The sequence below is a fragment of the Episyrphus balteatus genome, chromosome 4 (genome assembly GCF_945859705.1).
Source record: "Episyrphus balteatus chromosome 4, idEpiBalt1.1, whole genome shotgun sequence".
Classification (NCBI taxonomy): domain Eukaryota; kingdom Metazoa; phylum Arthropoda; class Insecta; order Diptera; family Syrphidae; genus Episyrphus; species Episyrphus balteatus.
The window spans coordinates 78,455,566-78,469,119 of record NC_079137.1 but is presented as its reverse complement, the minus strand read 5'-3'; the positions used below and the strand labels follow the sequence as shown (position 1 = coordinate 78,469,119).

Genomic DNA, 13,554 nt, shown 5'->3' with positions numbered 1-13,554 from the left:
CAAAACAGAACAAAAAAAAAATATTTATTTCGTTAATTTTTGCTTAAATCTAAGGAAACTTCAATGCTTTAACATATACTATACATATATCATTTAATTCTATAAATGGCGCCCAACGCGAGATGACAATTAAAAGAAAAAATAGTTTTTAATATAAAATATTCCATTCAATCCTGTTAAAAAATGTAAACAAATTTGATACAAATTCTTCTTTAAAAAAAAATCTGTGGCGCCCAACGCCAAATCCTTAGAAAGAGAATAAAATATTAAGTCTTATACAGGGTGTCCCAAAAGTAATGGATCAAACGAAATATGCTGATAGGCCAACCTTAGGGCTCTCAGAATTAGGTAATTTGTTCATCCCAAATCCTTACGGTTTTCGATTTAATGCAGTTTTTGTGAAATTTCGAAAAATCCCGACTTTGCAACAGTATTTTGCTTCCTCCGCTCATAATTGATTTTTGTTTTTTACAATTTTTTCACTAAAACATTGCCTAATGATAAGAAATAATTAATTAATCAAAATATTTTTTATTTCATACGCCATTTTGCTGCAAATTAATTAACAGTTCCATGTTTTATAAAAACTCAATTTCTTTCTTTTATTTCAGAGCAACACCCTGAAAAAAATTTGTATAGTGTGCCACTAGTTCATTATTTTGAAAACTTGCCATGTTATTGCAGTTTTCAAAAATGTATAAAAGTTTCCAAAGTTGAAGTTAGAACTGAAGATATTACAATTTAAAAGCAACAAAACAGGGTTTTTCAGAGAAAAATAACAAAGAAAAATAAACACATTTTCTCGACTGTTGTTTGTTTATTTCCTTTTGAACAAAAGCCTCGATTTTTGTTTGTTATTTTGCTCTGAAAACTTCTGTTTTTTTGCATTCAAATTGTAATATCTTTTGTTCTAATTTCAACTTTGGAAATTATTATACATTTTTGAAAACTGCAATAACACGACAAGTTTTCAAAATAATAAACCAGTGCCACACCATACAAATTTTTTTCAGGGTGTTGCTATGAAATAAAAGAAAGAAATTGAGTTTTTATAAAACATGGAACTGTTAATTAATTTGCAGCAAAATGGCGTATGAAATGAAAAATATTTTGATTAATTAATTATTTCTTATTATTAGGCAATGTTTTAGTGAAAGAATTATAAAAAACAAAAATCAATTGTGAGCGGAGGAAGCAAAATACTGTTGCAAAGTCGGGATTTTTCGAAATTCACAAAAACTGCATTAAATCGAAAACCGTAAGGATTTGGGATGAACAAGTTACCAAATTCTGAGAGCCCTAAAGTTGGCCTATCAGCATATTTTGTTTGATCCATTACTTATGGGACACCCTGTATAAACCTACTTTTCATTACTGATGTACTTAATGACGAGGCGTAAGGAATCTACTGTACGTTTTTTTATTTTTATTTTTAGTTTAGAAAAAAAAATTTTTAGTTTAGAAAAAAAAATATTTTTTTTTTTTTCAATTACCTACCTGTTGTGACGAATATATTTATTTGAAACTATGTAAATCAATTTCCAACTATTTATTCAACCCACACTTAATTTTCATTTTAAATTATCTCAAAAAAAAAAAAATGTTTACCAAACAAATTAAATTTTTAAATCAATTTTTCCTAAATAATTTTTATACTTAATTTGGTTAGAATTTTCCACACTAACCCAATTTACCTCAAATTATTATTTCTATAAATATAATATACAGACCAGTCGTCCACATTCAGCATAATTTGGTTTTTGGCACAAATAATAATAATTCCCATTGACTTACCTAGAAAGAAACAAATGAAAAAAAAACAAACAATTATTCATTTAATTAATTACCAAGGCAAATATAAAAAAAAATAAAATTACTAAATTCATTTTCAAATATAATACACAAAATCAAAACTGTTTGTGTGTTTACCCAGTTTACACCAGATTCTCTCGAATAGCAAATAGGTATAGTTATCAAAATTTGCCCTTGGCGAGAAAACCAAAATACCCAAAATCTAACAAAAAAAAAAAAAAAATTTTTATTTGAAAAAAAAAAAATCTTTAATAACAACACAAACCTCTGTGAAGCCCGACGAAACCAACATTAATAATGAAAATTTAATTTGCGGTGTTCAAATAAAATTGAACTCACTTTCTCCCCCTTCGTTTTTGGTTTCAGGACCACTGTACTGCTCTCTCTCTCTTTTCTGTCTATCTGTGTGTTGATTTGCTTTAGCCTCGGATATAATCATTTAACCACTCGACTCGATGATAGTTAAACATACCAACCAACACCAACAACGCCCCACAACCACCATCTTTTCATCACCAACCATAACAAGGACTCAGGATTCAAAAGGAAGAGAATGGGTCAGGTTGAACTCGTCCTTATAGAAACGAAAACAAAACCTCTTAGGCAGTTCTCCGCTGTTGTGGCTCTGTAAAAAGGGGTTTTCTTCGTTCCGTTCCGTTTGTTTCGTTCGGTTCGGTTTAGATCGGTTTTTGGGTTCGAATGTTTACAGGATAAATATGACTCTGTTCAGCTATTCTAGCATCATCATCATCATCGCCAGGATTTTGTAAATTGGAGCGAAACACATACAACCTCCTCGCAAGGAGACGTCATCATCATCGTCGTCGTACGTATAGAAATTCCAAAGTTCTAATTAAACAAACATCCACATATAAGGCCCTTACCCATCCTCCTCTCAGCCTGTTTTGTAAGAAAGCAATTTTAGACAAGCACCCAAGCGCACCCAACTTTTCGCATATACACGCAACAAACAAAACCGTCGTCGTTGGTTGTCGTCATCACCGTAGTACACCACTTATGATGCTCTAACGATATCGTATGTGTGTGGGTTTTTTTTTTTGTGAAGTGGTGGTCTACGGGATAAAAAGGACGCACTTGAGGGTGGTGGATGTAATTTATGATTGTATATTACGGGTTTTTTTTTCTTATTCATTTTCTAGCCTCAAGTTGTTCTTCTTAGAGAAGAGAGAAAATATTTCTGTGAAAAGCCCAAGAATATATCTTTTATGTACTTTCAATTTATTTTATGTTTATTTAGTGTTTGTTTCATTTTCGGTTCAAGGCATATGTTTTATTATTAGGCAGGGTTTTATTTGGATTTTGGAGAAAAGATGCTGCCCGGCGTTTACGAAGAAGAGGCGTATTATGGAAACTTGTTATTCCAAGGCAAGAATGTAGGTGAGAAGGTTAAGTTGAAGGCTGGTGTGTGCTGTTGCTTAGGGAAAAACAAATTGAGATTATTACCGCAGAGCAAAACGAGGATTAAAAAGGCAATTCGAATAGATAATAAAAAGTGGTAATTGAAAAGGAGCCTGTTGGGCGCCAATTAAGAAAAAAACAAGTTTATTTTGAATATTTGTTGGGCGCCACTTAAGAAATTCTTTTCAAAACATGTTTTTTATCCGGAAAATTGAAAACAAAAAAAAATTGGAAGGTAGTTTTGGGGCAAATAATTGAGAAATATTTTTAAAGAGTTAAGCTGAATGTTTTCTGTAGGGCGCAAATTGAAAAATTTTTTTTTTATACTTTTTTGAGCGCCAGTTAAAGAATGATTTTTTATAAATGTTTGATAGGCACCATTCAAGAAAAGCAAAAAAAAAAGAGCGTCAAAAGCAACGATTGAAAAGTAGTTTAAAATCATTCTGTTGGGCGCCAATTAAGAAACTTTTTCAAGAATAATTTCGGCTGAGATAAAGTTTTAAAAACAATTGTGCCATCTAAGGAATCCTTCAAATGGATTCTGCTAGAAATAAATTTTGAAAATATTTACCAGTCCCAAACCAAAAAGAATTTGGGAGTTATGAAATATTTCTGAAACATGTTTGTTGGGCGCCAGTTAATACGAAACTCTAAATGGTGTTTGTTGGGTTGCTATGAGTAGTTCTTACGATTACAATTCGAAATCGTTTAGGCATAGTTTTAAAAAGTTTCTGTTGGGCGCCATTTAAGATATTTTTTTATTTATTGGGCGCCATTTTTTTTTTTTTTTTCATTTAAAAAAAGACGTCACCAATGATTTTAGAGATCAATACTAAATTCTTTTAACAAATGATTTACGAACGTTAGTTGAGATTGAAGTTTAAAAAGCTTTAGTATCTTTGTTGGGCGCCACTTTAGTAATGTAGTTTTGATATTTTGATGGGTGCCTTTTTAAAAATGGTTTGTTGACTACTTTTAACCTTTTAACCAAAGGAAACTTTGAATGATACGTTTTTGAGGTGATAGGGAAAGTCAATGCCTAGTGACCTACACTTTTGGCATTCCTTTTTACGTTGTTAAGAACCTTCAATGTTCTGTTAAATCTTAATGACTCAAATAAAAACAGTTCAAATAGTGGTGGCATTATTGGTCAAAATCGTGGTCAACCGAAAGAAAATAAACCTTGGATAACAAGGGCCTAGTGACCTACACTTTTCTGTGAAGCCTAACGAATAATATTAGAAATACTCCGTCATTGATGGTGTTATCGCATCATGGATTTCGAAAGAAAATAAATCGCGGAAAACCAGGGCCTAGTGACCTTCGCTTTTGACATTCCTTTTCAAGTTGTTAGAGCTTAGAGATCCACAACTTTAGCTCAAATCTCAATAGCTTATGTGTAAAACAGTCCATTTTATGAGGGCTTAACGTAATCGTGGTCTACCAAAAGAAAATGAGTCTTAGAAAACTAGGGCCTAATGACCTACACTTTAAACATTCCTATTCTCTCTATTATGAGAGTGGAATTTCTTGTGAGTTCTGAGCGCATAGGATAAAAAAAACGCTCCATAATTTTTGGCACACAATTGAGCAACATTTTTGAACTTTAAAATTTTTTTGTTGGGCGCCAGTTAAGAAACTTATTCCAAATTTCCGCAATAAATTGGCTGGCTATCGCAAATCCTTATCACAAAAAATAAATAATAACACATCGCCCAAGATGACGTTCCAAAAAGCCATTTTTTTTTTTTTTCAAAATAAGCAGTTTAAGTAGATCCAATTTTACTTACAAAACAGGATATTACATTGCAATAAGTATTTCTTCCAGAAATCCTTCATTTTATCAACTCATGAAAAATGTATACATTTTTACAAAAAAAATTTTTTTTTTTTTTATTTTCAAACTTCTTGCAATCACGTTTCAATGCAGTAGAAAATTTTTGTACTTAAAATTGTAACATTGACACAGACATCCTATACAAATTCATCTTCATTTTTATTCCTTTCCCCAAAAGAATAAAAAAAAAAAATCTACCATAACTGAGTTGCCATCCTTCTCAATTTTTTTTTTTTTTTTTTTTTTTTTTTGTTCGTTATCTTTAAGGTGTCACATACATGTGCTGTGTGCCAAGAGAACTGCCTTTAATGGAACGGAGTTGTCACGTAGAGTTTATTGCCCAATAAGCTTTGTCCTAAATTCTTCCGGTTCTTGTCTCATGATCTAGTTTTTTTTTTTTTTTTGGAAACCAAGACAAAAATTGGCGGACAAGTCGACAGGATGTTTGCCAAAAAATAAAACGCATCCTAGACAAAAAAAATCATAGCATCTTCTAAAGAACTCCATACAAATACTCCTGCAAAAATGTTGTGAGAATTAAAGAACAAAAAAAAAAAAAAAAATCCAAAAATAATGGTTGAAAAATATGATTTTTTTTTGTGTCCTGTCCTAAACTCCTGTGCTGCATCCTTTTGTTTTCGTTTTTAGAGAAAAGAAGTATAAGACATCTTTCGCGAGATAAGGCTGTGATAGTGGTGGAGAGTGCAGTATAAGGACATATTTGCCGTCTGTTCTTGTCATAGATATCCCGACAAATGGACGAGAATTTTTTATTTTTCTTTTGTTTTGTGTCGTCTTTTGGGGTATTTCTTACAGAAAGGACGACGTATTATTCTGAATGTAGGCCAATTATTATATTTGAAGAAAATGGGTTTTTGCTCTCGCTGCTGGTGCAATAGAAAGGGGATAACGATGCATTTGACAGTGGAATATAGTCGCACATGTGGTGCATCCTATTTAGAGATCATAAAACTTCCGCATAAGTTTTTTTAACAAGTGGACGACGACGAAAAAGAAGACATCGACTTCAAAACAAACGACGAATACAACGGTGAATGAAAATTTCTTGGCAAAAGACAATAATAATGGTGGAACATATTTTTTTTTGTTTTTTTTTTTTTTTTAAGGAAGGACAAACTAGGGCAAGGAGTTAAACGAGTTCATTTTTATTATATTCCAGTAAACTTGTTGTTTATTAAAATTGGCTGATTTATTAAGGATATTTTAAAAAATGTTTGAGCTAGATTTTGGGAGTGATACAGAACTTGATTATTTCCTCAAAAAGTACCAAGGAGTATAAAAAACAGCTTTCTTTATTCCTTTACTGCCCAGTAATAATAAAGTTCTATAAAAATAGTTGCTCGCTTGTTAAACATAATTTTGAAAAAAAAAAAAAATTATTTTTGTTGGGCGCCAGTTTTTTTTTCGATATTTTTTCTACGCTCTATTTTAAAGGTAAAACGAACGTGTATCAAACTGTTGTATTGATTTTTTAATAGGCCCCACTTCAAATGCTTTGAAAATCAATTGAAAAATAATGGACTTTTGTTGGGCGCCAGTTTAAAATTTAGCTTTTTTAAGTCGTTAGCAATATTTTTGAAGGAAAAATTACTTTAAGCTTACTATTTAATTAATTTGTTTAAAGGACTTCAGCTTTAAACCTTTGAAAATGCTTTTTGAAAATTTATTAAAGCTTGTTGGGCGCCAGTTAAGAAATTTTTTTTCGATATTTCTTGTCTTCAGCCGTTCTTTTTAGGATAAAGTAGGTTTAGCCTTGGTAATGAATGGATTTATTTGGTGGGCTTCAGTAAAAACACTTTGAAAAGTGCATTGGAAAACATTTTTCAGGTTTGTTGGGCGCCATATTTCATATTTCTTCTTTTCGTGATAAAGCACTTTTAACCAACATACTGAACGGATTTATTTGATGGGTGTGAGTTAAAACACTTTAAAACGCGTCTTGGAAAATATTTTTCATGTTTGTTGGGCGCCATTTAACAAAATTTTGTTTGTTGTTTAGAAATACTAAACAGAAAGCTAAATTTATCAACGAACTTGTTAACAAACTAAAATTAAGTATGATGACCCATTCTGCTGCTTTGTCCGTTAATTTAAATAAAAATATTGAAAATTCATTCATTCCAAAAATAAAAAATTAAATTCAACCGCAAAACAATCTACTAACAGACAGCTATTTGGTGAATCCCTTAAAACTCCCACTTTGTATGCACGCGCACTGTCAATTTCATCCATCAGCTTTAGGAATTTTGACTTTTTGGTCTTTGCTAAACGTCATCATGTTAAAAAAAATTAAAAAAAAAACTGACGGCAAATCGACTAAAAACAAGGAGCTGACTCAAAAAAAAAAAAAATAAAATCCCGATTAAACTTTCAAAAAAAAACAAGTAAAAGAAGGCGAAAAAATTTGAATAAACCATAACAAGCCATCACACAAGCACCAGCGACAGCAGCGCTGCATAACAGTGCGGTAGCAGGAACGAGAAATATTTTCCATTCTCATAAATATTAAAATGGAAAATTTTCCGTTTATTAATTTAGTCATTCAGCAGCTTAATTCAGGCGATCAAAAATGAAAAACGACAAAAAAAAAATAAAAAAAAAAAAAAATAAAAGTGGTGACAGGGTGCGGGAGAGATAGAAATAAAAAAAAAATTAAGATTGTCTACGACTCTACCATCACAGTACCACCAGCCAAAGAGCAGTAGGAGAGTTAGTTTCGTGTACAATTTTCCCATCACCATCATCATCATCTTCTGACCAACCAACCGATTCGTCCTCCAGTTTGACTTTTTGCCTCCCTATCTTCCGCACTTTACTCCTATTTCTTGTTGTTGGTTTGGGTTTGGGTTTGGGTTCTCGTGGTCTTGAAATGTGGGCGAAATCAAGAAGCCAACACAACGAAAACGAAACGAAACGCTTAATATGCGAAGAATTCTTATGCAAATCGGCTATTATGGCAGCTAATTGAAAAACAGTTTTAGAAAATGCGAAACATCGCGAAATGACGATGACTTCGACGATGACTACAACCAAGACCAAAACGAAGACACAGAGGCGATGATGATGATGATGATGATGACGACGCTGATGGTTGGAAGAACGAAAAATAAAATAATAAATACAAAAAAAAAAAGTTAAAAAATAAAAAAAAAAAAAAAAAAAAACAAATTAGAAAAAATAAAAATGGACGAAGAACTTTTCCCTCGGTTTTCAGATAGAAGGGGGGTTAGACGGGTGTGGAACTGGTCCCTCGCACTTACCCGGTTGTTTATTTCAAGAAGACAATTTCTGGGAAAATTTGCAAGAAAAAAAAAATGTATATTCTTTCGCGCGATGATTTGAATTAAATTCGCTTAAGTCTCATTTGAAGGAATATTTTATTAGCAATTCAATGAATCGAGAGGGTATCTAACCGGGTGTGGATGGGAGAGTAGAGGCCGAAATAAAGTTCATAGGATATTGAAATATAAAAATGGTCAGCAAAAAAAAAAATTAACTTAAATAAAAAAAAAAAAAATTAAATAAAAAAAAAATTAAGTAAGTTTTTTTTTCAAGATCTTAATGCTCATGAACTTTCAAGTCTTGAAAAAGCTTTAAAAAAAGATTTAAAAAAACAAGGATATTCACGTATGGTCAACCAAAAACCGTAGTGAAACAAACGAGAGTGAATCTTGCGAAATCAATTTCTAGTGCCGTACACTTTTTTACCATTTCTGTTCTTGTTGTTATAGACCTTCAATTTTCAGTTGAGTCTGAACGGCAAAGATAATTAACAGCATTGAAGGACTTTCCGAAGTCGTTGTATCCCAAAGTAATAAGAAGCGTGGGAATCCAAGCCCTAGTGGCCTACACTTTTAAGATTTCTGTTCTTTTTTTTTTCAGGACCTCCATCATTTTTAGTCCTAGTGAAATCATGATGTTCTGAAGTAAAGTGAGTTATTGAAAAACAAGATCTAGTGACCTTCACTTTAAACTTTCCTATTCTTTTTATTAAGGCTTTTCCATTTATTCGGGGTCTGAACGCCATAGATAAGAAAAAGTCGATAGTTGTTGCTCTTCCCGAAAGCCGAGTATGATGAAATAAAGTGACCAACACTTTTTTTTTACTTCCGATATATGTAGGTAGGTACTATAGTAGTGGAGTAACTAAAGTTCAAAAATTGACAATATTAGGGAACCCTGCCGAACAGCTTAGATTTTGATGATCTTTTTTTTCAAACGTCGGTAATTAAAAATACTTTATAGTCTATAGATTAAAAATTGCCGGTGTTGCCGTATTGATTTTTTAAATTTTATTGAAGATTTTTGTGAACAAAAAAATTTTGTTTTCAAAAATTTTTCTTAAATTTCATAAATTAATTGATGCCAAAAAATTGTCTAGGAAATTCAAGGAAAAAAAATATATCGGAGTGAGGGAAAATCTTCCATAGTTCAAGCGATAGATGCAATTTTCTTATTAATTGACTTCAAACACAAAAAAAAATATTTGAACACAACGGCAACACCTACAATATTTAAATGTACATTTTTAAAAAGCTAGAAGCTTAGTCATATTTGTAAAATTAAAATTAAGTTAATTGAATTAAGGACTTTTGAAAGAATGGTAACTCAACTCAAATTCTTGAAAAACAAAATTATTGAAAAAATTTTAACATGTGGTTCTTAAAACTTTTTCGTAATATTATGATTTGAAATTATAAAAGGAAATGTCAATATGTATTACGGTTTATGAAAAAAATTAAAAAGTATTTCATTTTCGAAGAACTTTTTTGAATAGAAGTTTTGGATAAAAATTTAACTTATTTTTCTTCTTCTAAATATAAAATTATTTTTTATTAATTTAATAACCCTTACTGTTGAAAGCTAAATAGCAAAAATTTAAAGTTCTTATTTACCAAAGTCTTTGAGAAAATCAATTATTTCAATGCAAAAATTCAGTTTTTATCAAAAAAACCCATTGAAATTGAAGAAATTTTTAATTTTTTTTTAAACTGCAATATATATTACCTTTTCCTCTTCGGAATTCAACTGATAATATTTATGGCCAAAAATTTTTTTTAAATAAATTCATATTTTATTAGAAAAAGTTTGGAAAAAAGTCATTTAACATTTTTTTTTTTTAATTCTGAGTTTGAGGACCATTTTTGCAAAAACTCTTTATTAAATTTAGTGGATTTAAATTTAAGAGATAAGAATGATCTTCTGGCTTTTTAAAAATGTATTTTAAAACATTGTAGGTGTTGCCGTTGTTTTCAAAATATTTTTTTTGTGTTTGAAGTCAGATTGTGAGAAAATTGCATTTATCTCTTAAACGATTAAAGATTGTCCCTTACTCCCTCATACTTTTTTTCCTTAAATTACCTAGAGAATGTTTTGCTATCATTTGTTTTATGAAATTTAAGCAAAAAACAATGGTTTTGTTCAAAAAAAAATTTAATTTTAATTTTAAAAAACAATACGGGAACATCGGTAATTTTTAATCTATAGACTTTAAAGTATTTTTAATTACCTACGTTTGAAAAAAAATCGTCAAAATCAGAGCTGTTCGGCCGGGTTCCCTAGTAATTTGCTTTAGTTACTCTACTATAGAGCAAGTTTAGGATTCGTAAAAGAAATCGAACTCGAGATAACAATTTTACGACATTACGATGATGGAGCATGCCAAAAAAGTGGGTCTGTCTGTCTGTCTGTCTGTCTGTCTGTACCACGAGCTACAGCCTAAACTAATGGAGCGATTTTCTCCAAACTTGGTAGTTAACATGTTTTAGGTGATTCTCTAGAGGAACAATTGAATTTTTTTTTTAGTTTAAAATTTTTGTATGTAGTGTAACATATAAAAGCTTCCTTTGGAAATAGAATAAATTATTTTTTATACCGTTATTAACGGTAGGTACATATCAAAGAACAGTTTTTTTTATTACTGAATTTCTCGTTAAAGACAAATCAAATTTGAAGTAAAATTTTTATACATAAATGTTAAAACAATCATTGTATAAAAACTTTTAAAATTTTTCAAAAAACACATTTTTGAACTTTTAAAAATTATTTCAAATTTTTTTTTTTTTTTGAAAAATCAATTTTTTGAAAACGGGTTGATGAATTTAATAGAAATTTTGTTTTATATGTTGGTACATACCTATGTATGTAAAAAATTATTTTTTTTTTAAAACGGCTCTAACGATTTTAGAAAGTTTTGGCACACTTGATTTGGTGTAAAAAATCATTTAAAAAGGTATTTAATTAATTGTAAAAAAAGATTATATTTTTTAACACTAAACTTATGAAATTCCTTAAAAATATCAAATTTTCCCTGAAAGTATGAACGTTTTTAATCCACATTTTGTGCATTTCAAATCTAGTTTATATTTATTAATTTCATATTGCTAGTATTTACTATTTTTTATGCTTACGGGCCATAGCCTTGAAGTTTCTTTTCTTTTTATTAGGACCTTTTATTTTTACTAAATCTATGGTCTATGGTCTTCCTGTAATCACGTTTTTCCGAACTTAGAGGGATCATGTAAAACTAGAGCCCAGTGACCTAGACTTTGAAAAATCTTATTCTTGTTATCAGAGGTCATCAATCTTCTCAAACCTTAATGCTAAAGACGAAAAACGTTTCATCATTTAAGGTCTTCTCGAAATCGTTGTTTGTAAAATAAAGTTAATCATGAAAAAGCAATGCCTAGTGACCTACACTTTAAGCATTGTTTTTCTTTTTTTTTAGGAACCTTCAAGCCTTACCGGCAAAGACGAGAAACACTCGAAGGTCTCGCCAAAAAAGAAGAAGTTAATAGAAGAAATCAATTATTGGAAAACAGGGGCTAGTGACCTACACTTTCAACATTCCTGTTTTTATTGTTAGGACCTTGAATTATCTGTGTGGTCTTCCTGAAATCTTTGTATGCTAAATATTAACAAACCAGGGGCTAGTGACCCACACTTTTTGTACTCCTGTTCTGTTTGTCAGGGAATCAGAACTTTCTCTAATCAAAACGGTTAAGATTTCCTCTCAATGTACAGTACTAGCGGGAAATATCAATATCATAAGTTAAACATAATTCCTCCATAAAAATCTAATTCCGTAACTTTTAATCCCTTTAAAACAACATAGAACTTTTATAACTTCCCGCACACTAAACTCTATCAATACTTCAAAAAACCTTTGTCAGAAATTTATTCCTTTTCCTACCTCAACAATGTACCTATTACTAACTAGCAACTAGCAATTAAGTTTAAATATTTTTTTTTGTTTGAAAAATTCCCCCCACATTACTGTCCTTAATAAACTATTAATAATAATTTCCACCTTTAGTTTTCCGGAGAAGTTAAAAAAAATTCTTTTTTCAAACCTTACCACTTTTAGTTGCTCCCTTTTCAACATCGCCTATGTAATCTACACACACAGGGAAAGAGAAAAAATGAAACTCCTTCTAACTTCCAATTAAATAATCAACAATTTTACCAACAACCTCATTCGGTAAAAATACCAATTAAATGTTTCACAAGAACTTTTAATTCACCATTATTAGTGTTTCCTTTAAGGATTTTCCTTATAGCTTGAATATCGAATCCTTATGCACAAAATGGCACCAAACTATCACCACCATATCCAATCCCTTCGAGTCGCAGTCAGTCAGTAACTCAGTCAAGCCATTCAACATTTTTTTTTTTTGCTTGTTCATTCTTCTATCGGTGCGGTGCTTGCTACTGCCAATTTAATATTCACAAAGCACCAAGAAGAGAGAACCATAATATAAACGTACTTGCATTTTGGTTTAATTCCTTCAATATTCAATGTAATTTCTAATAATAAGCATATCGTACTGCATTATACACAGCACAGTGCTGCCACGGTTTAAAGGATAAGCATGAGAGGATGGGATAGTGCGGGAGTAGGTAGGTGGAAAAATTATATTATCCTTTGTGTTGCTAGTTTTATTTTATGCACTTCCCGGAATGATTCCAATTTTAAGCCTGCATAGTGAATATGTGAATAGGTACCTACTACTGATTTCGCATTTCGTAATTAGACCAGTTTGAGAATATCTTATTCCCTGTGTGGAGAGGAGAGAGTGTTTCATAAATCTATAATAATCAACGAAAAAAAGGCTTTTTGCTTTGTGAAACTTGATTTAAAAATATGTTTTTGCTAAATGGCGCCCAATGTAAGCCCTCATAATTCTCTAAAAAGTTTGAAAAAAAATTATAAAAGGCTTTGTATGTTCTAAAATATGATTATTGGCTATGATTTTTTGTTTGTTTGAGGAAAGTTTATTCCTTATTCTATTTAATTGGCGCCCAACGCAAGAAAGTCGATAAATTTGATTTAAAAAAATGTCTTGTTTTAACTTTGTCACTTTTCTTATGAAACAACAATTATTTTTGGTTTATTTTATAAATGGCTCCCAACGCAAGAACAAAAAAGCTTCGAAAATGTAAAAAAATGTCTTATTTTATGTGTT

The 13,554-nt window shown here is 30.7% G+C and overlaps 1 protein-coding gene across 6 annotated transcripts in view; it reads right to left on the bottom strand.

The window, feature by feature from the left end:
- The window catches only part of LOC129917979 (teneurin-m), a 666,088-nt gene that overhangs the window by 353,847 nt on the left and 298,687 nt on the right, over nt 1-13,554 (bottom strand). The window lies entirely within an intron of this gene.